Source organism: Lineus longissimus, chromosome 6 (assembly GCF_910592395.1).
Source record: "Lineus longissimus chromosome 6, tnLinLong1.2, whole genome shotgun sequence".
NCBI lineage: Eukaryota > Metazoa > Nemertea > Pilidiophora > Heteronemertea > Lineidae > Lineus > Lineus longissimus.
This window is the reverse complement of record NC_088313.1, coordinates 4,379,712-4,394,858: the sequence shown is the minus strand read 5'-3', so window position 1 is coordinate 4,394,858 and position 15,147 is coordinate 4,379,712. Positions and strand designations below refer to the sequence as shown.

Below are 15,147 nucleotides of genomic sequence, written 5' to 3'. Positions count from 1 at the left end.
CGTCAATGTTTATCTAAGATTAAATATGGTGGTGACTTGTTGCCAAATAAAAGTCATTCGTGGCGGTGATTTCAGAGTTTGATGCAAGGCGTCCTTGGTCTTGCAAATGCACGTTTGTTCACGTCGTTCCTTACGTCGGTCGTGTTCTCTGCATTAAGTGTATTGCTTGTGGCTCACGGAAAAAGAATAAATACTGCGGTCCCGCCAATTCACTGAAAATTGATATTCTTAGTATTTAAAATAGTCTGCACAGATGCCCTTTATGATAACAGAAGGGAGGCAAAAATGTTTTTATGTCGCTCAATCGGATGTCTCGTGCGTGTTTATAAAACTTCTATCACATAGTCACACAATCGGAAATTTTCTGGTTCAATAAAATTTCAAATTTAAAAGGATTGGCTGAAATAGACCGTTAATGATCTGCACCATTGATGACCGCGACTAGCCTTTATACTTCCCTTCTCAATTGTAGCAAAGGAAGCTATTTGAAAGCGGTGATAAAGAGTCTTAGTGAACTGTTAATGGAGAGAACGTATTATTATTATCATTGTGTGCGTATCCTTGATCAAACCATGATGCTATGCCTTGTTCACAGGATATCAGCAAGTTAGTAGAAGCGAAAATACGTGAAGACTCACTTTCATCGCAGTCGTCCTTGGTGTCAAAATCAAGGACCATTGATTTCATTTGACGGCCGCGAGGTATCAAATCCTTCGACGTGTCATAGTCATGAGAAGTGAAGTCTTATGACAAAGCGGATTAAAATATAATCCTTAAGTCGATCATAGATATACGATTTTGAGTAATATGAATCCGTGCAAAGCAGCCGCGACAAGAATTAGGATTATATTAAAAAGATTAAGAATCGTCATCAAGGTTATTATTGACGTCGTAAACCCATTTTGAATTATGGCTTTACTTAATTACGTGGGTAGTTATTGCTAATTTTGACACGTAGAAATCACCTTTAAATTCAATCTAGACTTTCAATTCAATCCATGGTTTTCAAATTAGTTGAAATACACGCACATGGACAGATTATAACGGTGCTGCGGCTGTGCATTTCAAGTACTAACTTGAAAAAACTAGGCGAGATACAAAATTGGACATCTGATTGGCTGTCGTAAATGTGATGTCATAGAGTGACTCCCTGATTGCTGGGTTTCCCAAGCCGTCGCGGCCAAAATGCACAATACAACTTTAAATCCTCCTTTTGTCTGATACAACTTGTCTTCTTTTTGTTATTCATGGCGATTTAGCATCCTATACATACTAATTATGCAAATTTTGGCAAAATGGCCAGTTGGGAAGGTAAATATCCCGAGGTCTCCTCAGAAATTTTCCATATGCCTTTTACGTGACCACTGACGGGATTTATCCAACATATTGGTTATAATGACGTAATTTTATGGCAACCAGTCAGATCAAGCACAGATGTAATGGCAACAACGTATATTCTAGACCCCTGTTCAGTAATCATAATTGTTATGAACGATTTTATGAGCGACTTTGGGACAAAAAATTATTTGTAGATTTCGAATTCCTTTTTAGCTCACCTCTTAGCAGAGGTGAGCTTATCCCATACCGTGGCGTCCGTCGTCCGTCGTCGTCGTCGTCGTCGTCGTCGTCGTCGTCGTCGTCCGTCGTCGTCCGTCGTCCGTTAGCAGGGCACGTTTCGTAACTGTTCGAGCTATTCAGTTGAAACTTGGTACACATGTACCCTTATGTAATGACACCTTGGAGACCAAGTTTCGGTCCGATTCGTTTCATGGTTTGGCCACCAGGGGGCCAAACGTTAAAAGTGAAAATATGCAATATCTCCCTTAATAGTAGTCGGGAAATTTTGAAAAAAATATGGTAGGTACTTCTAGCAAAGGTGCATCATATATCCTCCGGGTTTTTGATTTGACCTCCTTTTCAAGGTCACAGAGGTCAAATGGTGTAAATTGGCCGTTAGGATGTAACGATGGCACGTTTCTAAACTGCAATGACTATTGATACCAAATTTGGTACACATTTACCCCTTAGTCAGGTGATCTCAGGGACCGAAGTTTGGTCCAATATGATTCACCACTTGACCACCAGGGGGCAAAATCCAAAAACCTTAAAAATGTGATTATTCCTTAACTTCTTGCCCGATTGCCACTAATTTGATATCATGGGTACATCTAACCACCATACAGTATATGTCACACAGGTTTTTAATTTGACCTTCTTGTCAAGGTCACAGAGGTCAAATGGCGTAAATTCGCCGTCAGGCCGTATCTATGGCACGTTTCTTAACTGCAATGACTATTGATCACAAATTAAGTACACATGTACCCCTTGGTCAGGTGATCTCAGGTACCGAAGTTTGGTGCGATCTGATTTGCCGTTTGGCCTCCAGGGAGGGGGCCAAATCCTAAATTCTTCAAAATGCCATTGTTCCTAGTAATGACTTGCCCGATTGGCACCAATTTTATATCATAGGTACATCTAATTCTAACAACCATTCAATGTGTCACCCGGGTCTTCTTTGATTTGACCTACTTTTCAAGGTCACAGAGGTCGAATGTTATGTAAATTGGCCATTTTGGGGAAATTGTAATTGCTTGGACCTACATCAAACCTAACACTACATGACACAATACCATGCTCTTTATCCATCTTTCCTCCACATGAGGTGAGCACAATGGCCCTGGCCATTTCATTTGATAAGCAGCTTTGTTTTTCTTTTATTTGTAGGTGACAATATGATAGCTAGCCTCTTAAAGCAATTTAAGCAATGTCCACGAACACAACTAGAGAAGAATCTCTCTATTAAAGACACCCTCTGGACTGACTAGTGCTGTCCTTGATAGGGAGAAGTCCTGATAAGAGTAGTCAAAATGAATGGAAACACCCAATTTTTGGACCAAAACTAGTGTCCTTGATGGAGAGGGTGTCCTTAGTGGAGAGGTGTTCTCTATAAGGAAAGTTCTACTGTAGTCTTTAAAGAACGCGATTCCTTTTGCAGTCACAGCTCTTGATTGGCGATTCTCCATCGTAGCCCACTTCATTCTCAGTGGGCTGCGTCAATGAACAGTCACTACAGTGCTTTAAGTGAAAAAGCTAGATGCCAAATTGCTCTTACACCTCATCAAATGTTGTCAAGAACGTTTCTCAACTCTCTAAATTGCCGAGCAATTAGCGTTGATTTGTGTACCCTGCGAATATAACACCGCATCATTAGTTTTCCCAGTCAAATTTGTTCCGAGCAATTGCTGCTCAAAATCTCCTAAAAATTTAAAGCATCGATTCGAGTTGAAGATTTATAACGGCGAATTGCATCGTTATTTCTCAGAAAAACATCAATTCAGATGGCGTGACGGTGATAAGTCGCGTGGTGATAACGATATTTGATGGCGTTTCTCAAATAGTCAACGCGATTCAACCATTTCATCTGCGGTACTGCGGTACCAAGATATAAGAAAAACAAGCTTAGTCCAGTGATATGTTTGAACTTACTTTCAGGGGGTGCAATCAATCACTTAAAATAGGTTGTATCAGAATATACAACCGTCCAGCTAGCTGTGCCGTTGCAATCAATAAGGGATAATTTTGTGTCGGTCTGCTTGCTTCTCTAACAAGTTGCAAGGAATTATATTATCGCGAAAACTTTAGTGATTGCCCGTATTAAGAGAAGCACCTGAGGACCGGATATTAAGACACGGATCTGGGCATTTCCTTTATCGTAAAAATAATCTTACTGTACTCTTTATTATACCATTTGGCTTTGTCACCTAGGTTTATTGGGGGATAACATTCGGCGAAATGGTGATGTGAACGCCAGAAGAAGAACAAACGTATAATTATACTGCGTCTGATGATGGGCTCGAATCGCCACTGAGACCTCAAGCTTTAGTCCCTCCATAGCAGGAAGTGCTATTAAGCACCAGGGCCATGCCAGTTAAACACTTGGCAAATGTCACCAATGGCTATAGGCTCGAAAATTGGATGGAGAGATTGTTAGCGTTTTGACCACCAAGGTTTTTGCATCTTATCAAAATATACTCTGGCTACGTTTAAAGGGAGTATAAGATTATGAGGTTCAGGACGATTATCAGAGGAAAGAAAAGGTTATACTGCTTTGAGTTGTTGGTTCCTTTCGACTTCATCAGCACATGTTCGGGAAGTAAATGATCTGAGATATTCTGAATATCGTGTTTTGCAACATTGGTGTTACAACATTCTCATGAATTCGGTGGTTTTCCTTTAACACGTTGCAATAATTGAACCGAACCATTCACCTTCAGTTGATGTTACCATCGTCTTTATTGGGATACTCTTCAAGTATATTGTCGTGCGGAATGACGCTGCGCCATAAATGACATGACCATAAAGTAGCTATTAATACCAGATGATTTGAATGTGCCTGATGTCTCTATTGCCCACAATTACTGCTTGGGTGTCCGAAATCACCGCTTAAATCTCGACATTAGATTGATGGAGCCATAATAGAGACCTGCATAAGGCGAGTGTCATATCTAAGGTTAACTTCGCTGAAGGAATTCGGCTCGGTCATGTATTATTCAATCCGAGTCCGTATTGAAGGTTCCAGAGAAACAAATCTGTTTCTCGATATATGGATTGGTGCGGAAAACTTTTTATGACTTTCAAAGTCATCGAGTCGATCATGAGCAGCCATGAAGGAGGCTGTTTGCTTGTTTTAACGACAGTCGCGGGCGTTCCAATCAGTGAACCTTGGACAGACGGGACAATCATTGCTATTTCTATGGCCATAAATAACGATTAGAAGTGTCGAGTAGATGATAAATCAGGGCAAAAAGGAATCCCTTTCTCGATGGGCCATGAACCAATTGACAAGTTCGGTGATTTTGTGTTTTCTGAATGGTAACGGTGGTGTTTTCCTGTATAAGTTTGAATTGGGTCGAGGAACAAACCATGAAGTACTGGATTTTAGATTTACATGTCCTTCCAAGGTTGGTGATTGTGCACGGCAAGCAAATCACGAAGTAGCTGATGACCCTTCCAGTAAATTAGCCAATATTACCCAAGTTTACGTACACTGTTTTTCAGTGCGGATCTAATATGTCTGACAATTTCCGGCTTGAATAACTTTCTGCTGGAACTAAAAAAATGTATATCCTCCATGCCAGAGGAATAATCAACCCAGCACACATCGTACAAAATAGAAGAGGCGGGTAGTCCTTATACATGATATCAAAAACTCATAACTTCAAAATTTCGAAGTAATGAGTTTTTGATGAGATACAGTATCAAATCGTCACCGGTGCTGCAGCCTTAAATCATCCTCGATCCTGGAAAAACTGTCATATCGCATTGCACTGGGCGGGTTAAGATATGGTTTCGAAGAGGCCTGGGACCGTCAATACAGCAGAGATGATAAAGCGTATATTAGTTAAATACTTCGTCTCCCGGGAGAGTCTATCCAAGGACACTTAAAACTATCACACCGGGATTTCCTTCACATAACGCTATCGACCACACTTCTGTGATTACCCTTCGATATCAATTTTCCATTCATCATTTACTATAAGAAAATTTGAGACTATTTCACGACTGAATGAGCTTATTCCTTATCCTATTTTCAATCGAGAGGTTTCACGCAGCATCTCCATCATTCTGTGACAAGAACTTTATGAATTGCTTTAAATGTCGTCTGCATTGTAAAACAGGTTGCAAAATGCATGTTTTTACTGGGTTACCAACGTAGCGAACAATGCTCCTCAGTCTGGCTGAGAAATTTGTAAATGATAGGTTTGTAAACGCTTGAAGTTGAATGTTTCATTGCATTAAATCAAGGAATAGGATACCGACTTGCCATTTTGAAAAGTGTTTACTTTACCGTCAGGAGACATAATATCGCCACGTCGTACGCATTTTCAGCATTTATGTTATGATGTTGTTTCCAGTTACTTTAGTAAGTTTCAGCGGTAATACGGTACGTCGCAATGTAGACGGTGTAATATGTCCTGCAACATTACGCCTATAATCAGTTCGACCATACGACATTAGATTAAATAACAGCCCGAATAACAGACGAATTTTCAAACGTTTTATCCTGTATCTCTCTCGTCAGCCGGTAATTGGCATTTTCTTCTTCAATAAATATGAAATCAACCGTCTTAGCAATTTCTTTGTTGATGTACCCTCGCCTTGTAGGCACCATTTGATCCTCATAACTGCCAATAAGTGTCGAATCAAAAGAGATATGGCTGTCATTAAATTTCGTATTTTGCCACTGAATGTCATTTATGACTTCTTAACATGTCTAACGTGATGGAGCCTGGTTGGAAGTTATATGATACGAATCAACCATTGGCGGATCTTTTGAAGGAGTTTCGAATGTCGAAGGATTAGGCACCAGAATTAATTGCTGAGACATAAGAAACGAGATTAGAGGAACTCAATATAAATCTGATCTGTTATTCTTTTCTTCTTATGATAGATCTTTAGAACTACATGTACTGGAATTTTTCTTTCCAATACTTTCTCCCTCACTTTTAGTTTGAAAATTGTGGAACGTAACGTGAGAAATTCCTTGAAATTCGAAATTAACCACATCCAATAAGAATTACGCTAACTGCTCATTCGAAGACTCTTAAAACATGATGGATTAGTAATGTCAAAGGGATGTCTCTGTACTCAGTTGCATTGAAAGAGAAAATTGTTTAGTTGTCGCTATTGATTTTTGATCACCGTGCAATGGAAGTTAGGAAATATTTTAGGTTTGATTGAAATTCGAAATTCACATTGTCGATTCATTATTGAAGCATCGCAGGAATTTATTTCAGTGTTAGTGTCCCATTGTAAACACTTCGCTCAACAGGAATCCGTAAAACTGCCTTATAAACCAGTTACTGAATTTGAGTTGCGCACTGGGGTTAGTGAGCGAATAACAACTTCACTTTTGTAACCAGAAGAGGGTCATAACTCTAAATAAACCAGAGTCATTGCTAATACGGCATGCTTGAAATGCATGCCTCAATATCTATGTACATGTAACTTCGGCAGGAGTTGAACTTTTTACCATGTCATGATGCCGTATTACAATATAAAAACTCATCCCATACTCAATGAGATGAGTAACTAAGAGGGTAACGACTCCAGAACCATGTATGGTGAGATGCCTGGTACCACCTGAGGTTCAGTGTCCGGTAACCACCTTCTCAAGCACACCTGAGCGCGCAGACTATCTCATCACGAATTTCAATCACACATTCTCCAATGATCGATAACTTTATTTTATAGGTTTGACTTGATGAACGCCATCGCGATGTTGATTGATGGCATTCCACAGACACAGATTGGTTTCCCATAATTGCAAATTAATCACTCCGATTGTCAACAGTGGCAGGTGTCTAAATGTCAGGATTCCAGAACAAGTCTGGGCGAGACTTGGCAGGGCAGTCATTTCTCACAATTAGTTTAGCAGTTATTTGGAACATTTTTCATGTGAAACACCGGATCAGCAGTGTTTTGCGTTGTACAGAGGCAAAAGTGTTCATGCATGGATCATTGATGGGCCCATGGATTGATCTATGATGATTATTACTGACAACGTTTTACGAACGGATCCCATCATGGATTCTTTGATGGCCCATGGTAGATCCACTGATGGGCCGTGGGCTATCCGTTGATGGGAGTTCCATTATAGACCCACTGACGTAGGGTCCCATAAAAATGAACGTATGCAGCAAAGTAAAAACTCATTTGAGTATCTGGAGAATATTTATAGTTCACCGATTCTAACACAAAAATTTGATGGCCTGTGAAAAAAATTATAACATATTCCATCTATGGATCAATGATGGGCCCATGGAAGATAAGACCATGGGTTTCATCCATGGATCTATGATGGGGATTCTCCATCATCTACCCATGGATGATGATTAATCGCCGTCATAGATCCACGCTTGGACACATTTGCCTGTGTAGACCTATGGCGTTCCATTGTCTCAATGCCTTTGTTCCCTGGTAAAACCAAATGGCCAGGGCGCGAATGTAAAGAGAAAATCATTAGAAAAAAAGAGTCGCTCGAGAAGCAGGCTGTATCCTAATTCGCCATACCAAAAAATGTTTTCTGAACACACATAACGCGAAAGTACGATATTTACGGTATGGTAATTTGGCATCTCGACCCCAAAGTCCTTGAGATCGCCAAGTCACTCAACTGGAATCATCAGTTTCATTACCGGTCTCTTGTGGTTTAGTGTTGCTCGACAGTCCTAAATCGCTCCTCTTCTTTCACTGACGAACTTCGCTGACTTGGAATATTTCCCAACTGACTTTATATAGAGGCGAAAAATAATTGTATATCACCAGCTGTGTGCAACAGAGTCGATCGCGAGTATAGCAGTTCACTGATCAGTTATACTGATTTTGCAGAGTAGTTGATTTCAAATATATATTCGATTCGGAGACAAATGTGTCTGACTTCTTGAAGTTACCTTGGCCTAGAATATTGATGGTATCTTCGTAATGGAATCACCGTGATAAGCCCATGCTTCAGACACCTTAATCGGATGCTACCACTGGTCCCTTATTAGATTTTGAATGGCGTATCAGACTAGATTTTACATTAATAATCGCTAATGTGATACATGTACTCTTCCTAAGATTAATGTTGATCTGATTTTGTATTACATTAGGCTTACTGTCAGACATATAACAGAATATTATCATTATTATTGTCGCGGGATATAAATTGTATGTCTATTTCAATATCAAGAGGTATTTGCCTGGGTTCTGATCAGCCACTTTTGCAGATTACCAACGAAATTTTCATATATGTCATGAAATAAAGAACACCTGACCTTATGAGCTGATGATGTCTGCTTGTATTCATAAAATTACATAAAATTGTCACTACTACAATAAAACATGACAAGTCAAGAATGATACACCTTGTCTCCGTTCTTGGCAGACCGGTAACACCACCGTATTGCACGAAATGCCCTGTGGACACATTGGCGTTGTATATCACCGCCACTGGGCTTCCCTTGCGTTAAAAGTTTAATCGAGATGAACAAAATTTCGCTTCACAAAACTCGCCTCGAGGTGTCAGGCTTACCCACACATTCTACAACTGAGTATCAGTTTCAAAGTGATTTGTTCAGCAAGGTCGTTTAACGTGTAAACCTCGTTATACTGAATCGAATTTGACTTGAGCAGTCTTAGAGTAAGCTCATCAACTCGATATTTGTCATCCTCGAAAACAACATTTGACGGTTGTGTGTTTACAAATTTCATTAAGGGTTTCTGCAAGCAGCCCTCGAGGCGTTATCAATCTAAACTGGTTTTGTGTTTCGCCAATTGTGAGACGAATGCCTTGGTCGGCGTGATTTGGGCTTGGATTACGTGCAATTGTTTTGAAAATCAGGGGATTACGAAAATTGGTTTCCGTATCTGGTCTCTGGTAGTCGCAACAACATTTGTGGCACTGTCTTCGCCGTCTTCTTTTCTTCCATGGCCTTGAGTAGAACGATTCGACCCGTAAATTGTATTTAAAATCAATGAAGTAATCATGCCATCCAACTATCTTAAAATCGATTTTGCAGATAAAATTGAAAATCAACAACAAAATTGTCTTAACTTGATTTGTAATTGATTTTCTAATAGGTTTAATAATTGAATCTGAGTTGGACACCTGTTTTTCAATGAGTGTTTCAAGATCTTCTGGTTTTAGATTATAATATATCATAATGTAGTTTATGAAGATTGCCTTGGTTGCAAAATTGATTTGTTTGTTCAGCTTGTTAATTCATGGAATTGCAATACGCAGTTTGCGGACGAGATTTATTGTCGAGGTTGTTTAGTTCACTTGACAGCGATGTTTTGCCGAAAACAACTTCCGTACACTAATGCGTACTGTAGAATGTGATTACAATAGCGCATCATTAATTGAGCATGACAAAATATGATATGGCTATTTCGATAATACTTGTGGAACAACTGTCATCATCTACTAATAACTTATTGAACTTTATTCACCAAAAGATCGAATGCTCAAAATACTAATTTCTAATCATAATTGCATTCTCCATGCCACACGTGCCAGCACCTCTGTCATGATGTCATAGCGATAAGACATTGAGAACTTTGCCTTACCACGATACTATGGCATGCTTAGTTGCTGCAATGAGAAACGACTGGCAAACAAATTATAACGGCAACAGCGAAGACAAGTCACCTTCAATTAGATGAGGGTGGAACCTATTTGACAGTGGACGTGAATTAGATTAGATCCTCAATGCCAAACCCTTGGGCCATAATTTACTCATTGTTACAGATTAATCTTATAAGGCGAATTCTGCAAAGCTAATGGAGGACAGCTGATGACATATGGATGCATGACAGTACGCTCTATAATCTACACGTCATGCGCACTGCTAGCTGTATGTCCTTTTATTGCGTACTTTTCTCTTGTCAGAACTGTGAAGTTTATCTTCGTCAGTTACAATCTGATTCCCTCCTCATTACTGAGTGTTACTTCTAAAGAAATTGAAAGCGATTTACGTACTATCAACTCAAAGCAAATTATAGTTAGACAAATTAGAGGTAAATGAATTGAGTAGCTGATTGTTTGAAAGGTCGTGAGCCTGATTTAATTATCTACGAAGGATCACTAAAGTGTTCTCTCGGGTTCTGAGTGAGCTGTTTCACCGTATTCGGTTTGTGGTTCCTTGCACGTAACACAGTGTTAACACGCTCGCAGCATATGATGTACATCTTCTCAGGTAGCCGATGTCAGTAACATTTCTGCATTTGCCATATCACCGTTTTTCTAGAACGTCACTATAAACTAAATCGGCCGCCTTTAGATTAAATTTGTTTTTTTTTATTTATTTATTTTTTTTTCAGATTGCTGTTGAAATATCTCACGGACTTGGGGATGTGCATCACAAATTTTCGATGAATTAGTGAAGACTGCGTACGATTTCGTTGTGAAAGACGGCAGATGGTTAAAGTAAGTATATCTTTCGGTTGGTCTTAGTAACTGCTGTTTCACAGTGCAGTCCATTCCACAAATACGGGAGGCGGAAAATGCTAAGAGATGGATTTGTCCCCATGCATCAGAATGCAGCTTACAACAACCAATTGCCAATTTTTATCAACAAACAAACTACATAGTCTTCAGTTTGTCCAAAAAGACGGTCAGTTTTGATCCATATAGTATTAGGCTTGACAAAATCTGTTTAAATTCCGTGCACTCTATCATTAACATTTGTTGAATGTACATTGTCAGCGCCCACTCTGAATGATAAGACGGAAACTGCAGGAAGAGCAAGGAAAAGCAGGAATTTAAAGTACATGTAGATTTAAAAAGGAGAGGGAAATGGCGTATTTTATAGAAGATACGCATACTGCTAACATTTACCATCCGCGAAAGGTGACACTGTGCTCCAGGTCACGGAATACATACATTGTGATGTACAACGTACATCGCTGATATCGACTACATGTATCATAATGATAGGGTCTTCGTCTTACTGATGCAAATCATATATCCGACCCCTGTCACTCATGTTAGACCTGGATAGCATATTGAGCATGTTAATTAAGTAGCTGTGTATGTTTTATGTGTACCATCAACAGTGTATTTGTTCCTATACTGTAAGTACAATGGATGTGAAAGTGCCACTCAAGCGACATTTGATAAAGATTGTGAATAATACCATGAAGGAACTCGGCCAATTTAGTCGGTAACCGGAAAAACGCCGACCGACCGACCGATCGACCGACCGACCTACCGACTGACCTGCCAACCTACCGTCATATGCAGTATCCCTTTCGCTTCTCTATAGCACATGTATCTGTGTAGTGCCCAGCGCAATGGACGTGATGGAGTCCGACGTGTCTGACAACAGCATCTCCAGTCAATTATACCGGGAAAACGAGCCCACGCGGTAAGGAACTGATAACGATACTCTAAAGATATGCTTTGTCTACATGGTCGGTGGATATAAAAACATGATTTGGGCCTAATCTATGCACTGTAGTTTTTCTACTCGAGTGTCTCGACCGATGCAATGCATGTACTGCAACGCGCAATATGCATTTGTTGTCATTTGAACAGCGCACGTGCGCTTGTTTACAATTTTATTTCACATGACTGCTATCGTGGATTGGATATATCACATTGACTTATGCGACCTGTGACTTAACTTCGACACTCCTTGGGTTGGTAGGTCGGAAGGTCGGTCGGTCAGCGTTTTTCGGCAGGTCAGTCGGTCGGTCGGTCGGTCGGCGTTTTTCCGGTTACCGATGCAATGCATGAACTGCAACACGCAATATGCATTTGTTGTCATTTGAACAGCACACGTGCGCTTGTTTACAATTTCTTTTCACATGACCTGCTATCGTGGATTGGATATATCACATTGACTTATGAGACCTGAGACTCAACTACGAAACTCCTTGTGTTGGTAGGTCGGTAGGTCGGTCGGTCAGCGTTTTTCCGGTTACCAAGCGAAAGGGATACTGCATATGTCGGTAGGTTGGCAGGTCGGTCGGTCGGTCGGTCGGTCGGTGTTTTTCCGGTTACCCATTGCATCGGTCGAGACACTCGAGTAGAAAAACTACAGTGCATAGATTAGGCCCAAATCATGTTCTTATATCCACCGACCATGTAGACAAAGCATATCTTTTAAATCTTTAGAGTATCGTTATCAGTTCCTTACCGCGTGGGCTCGTATTCCCGGTATAATTGACTGAAGATGCTGCTGTCAGACATGTCCGAATCCATCACGTGAATTGCGCTGGGCACTACACAGATACATGTGCTATGGAAAAGCGAAAGGGATACTGCATATGACGGTAGGTTGGCAGGTCGGTCGGTCGGTCGGTCGGCGTTTTTCCGGTTACCAATTTAGTCGGGTAAACGATTGACGGTTCAGATCTACCTTTATCATAAAATTTAAATGGCTCTGCATTGAAAAGCATTTCCTTCTGACGGCAGCACGATTTGGTCAGAGGTAATAACACACCTTGATTGCAGTGTTGCATGTGTATGATACTAGTATGCAACGCAGGGCCTCGTTTTTTGGGCCAGCGGTCTCGATCGGCGAGTTATGATAATGATAATAATAATAACAATAATAATATTTAGTTCTTATAGCGCTTTTCCAGGTGTTCTTGCTCAAAGCGCTTTTGGGATACCATAATTATTACCTCGGTCTCCACATAAATCAATCCGGGGTTTCAAGGAGCAACCAGAAGGCACTCACTTGAACTCGACCAGTTTGGGAACCAAGCAGTGACTCTATAACTGCGATACCGCTGTTATAGGTGGCGCGATAAAGGTCCACGTGTTCTGTTGGTCAGTGATACATGTACGTTTAATAACATTTCTTCTAAACGCACCTGACGTCTTGCTTTGGTGACTTGCAAAAGCGAGTACGGCGACGTCATTGGTATGAGAATTTGCAATGGGTTTGCTAGTTTGCATCTATAGATGACCCTAATCAGCTGTTGCATTGCAAAGAAGTATCGATTCGCTGCGCTCTATCACTAATGACCCGGCTCCCCGGAGATCTGCGTGATGGATATTTACTGTCTTTTTTATAATTGAGGACTGATCGAGGTTCGATTTATTGAGTGGTTTCTATCATCAGAGTAAATACTGTCACGTCTTTTAACATCTTGATATATTGCCTTATGAAACTGTTGTCTCTCAATATTCGTTTTACATCTGTTAATATTAATTGACCATGTTATCCTTGCGAATTTGAATTTGCCTTTCGGATTTATAAGACTTAATACTTGCTTGACGTAGTGAATTCTGTTTACATTTAGCCAGCACTGAGCTTTAAGTCTCTTCGCATTTCGTAACTATCCCTACATAGCACATACATGAGACAAACAAACAAGTCTTTGGCCTCCCCTGGGAAAAATACGTGTGGTGCATGCAGAGCTTACTGTATCACATTATGTGGCTGGCTTCTTAATTGAGGCCACGCTCAACAAAGCAATTTATTGAAACACATGTTGTTGAGCAAAAAACCGCACCGAAATCGGGATAATTGCTCACTGAACGACCAATGCGGCACATGGTCCAATTTTTCCCGCGTTACCGTCAGTGAAAATGATTGTCTGCCCAAGTCGGGTGTTTTGCACCATTTTTCATCCAGTCTGTTGCTTGGTATTTTTAGGTTTTTCGTGCACGATTAAACGAGGTTGCTTTTTCTTTTAGTAGCGGCCCCTGTTCAAACCAGGCCGCAAGTTTAGAGGAAGGAAATACATCACTCTAAGTTGTTTGAGCAAGATGGAGTACCAGAAGTTTTACTTTACTGTTGAACTCGACGCAAATTCTGCGATCACGAAATTAGATCAAGTATACAAGTTGATTGCCAAAGGATACATCTTTTTTTAAGTCCGAGTCCTGTCAAGATCATTTAGTTTTCGACTTGGTCAGTTGGGCTATTCATTCTTTTTAGATCATTGCGTTGAGAGCTGAGCGTCAACAAGGACAATCTCATTATCAGCTCTATAAACAAGATTAGGCGATTGTAATCGTGTAAGATCGAGAAAACTGGAGACCCCGGAGGAAACCTATGCTGTCGAAAAGAGTCGCCCTCTGTATCACATGAGCGTAGCCTGCCGGGAATTTTACCCGGTACCGGCGCTGATATTTCCAATGCACCACTCCGAGAGCCCATTCGTCAACAGCAACCAAAAAGAATACATAACCAGACTGGTAAAAAAGGAGCGAGCAAGCTGTTTTTTTTCGCAATATCCCAATACCTGGGTTCCCAACATTTCATGTTGATGGGAAAAAGCAGATCTTGTGCCATAAATCGTTTGAAATCATGTTTCTTGCACTTGATCGGAGTACATAATCACTTCTTTTGGATTTATCGAATTCGGTTCGATCCGTTCTCGTTCTTATCCAGGTGTCAAGGCATTTCAACCATGCGATGTCGATTCATTTTAGGTAATCATGTTGCCTTCTTTGAGACGTGGATCGTGTATTTATAACAATATTATGGCGGAAACTCGCCTTGTAAAGAACTAACTGTCGCTCAAAATCAATGGCCTTGGGGTTCCGTAAGCCGCCGAATTTTCTGTGGCCTTTTATAAAATCGTGAAATACGGAAGACATTTCGTAAATTGCCAAAGGAAAACTCGTGAACATTTTAGTTG

The 15,147-nt window shown here is 40.4% G+C and overlaps 1 protein-coding gene across 2 annotated transcripts in view; it reads left to right on the top strand.

The window, feature by feature from the left end:
• LOC135489702 (alpha-2C adrenergic receptor-like) overlaps positions 1-15,147 on the top strand; it is a 145,440-nt gene that overhangs the window by 103,998 nt on the left and 26,295 nt on the right. For both annotated transcript variants that reach the window (XM_064775194.1, XM_064775193.1), the window contains exon 3: positions 10,867-10,972. The gene's annotated coding sequence lies outside the window, so the exon portion shown is untranslated. The remainder of the gene's footprint in view (positions 1-10,866; positions 10,973-15,147) is intronic.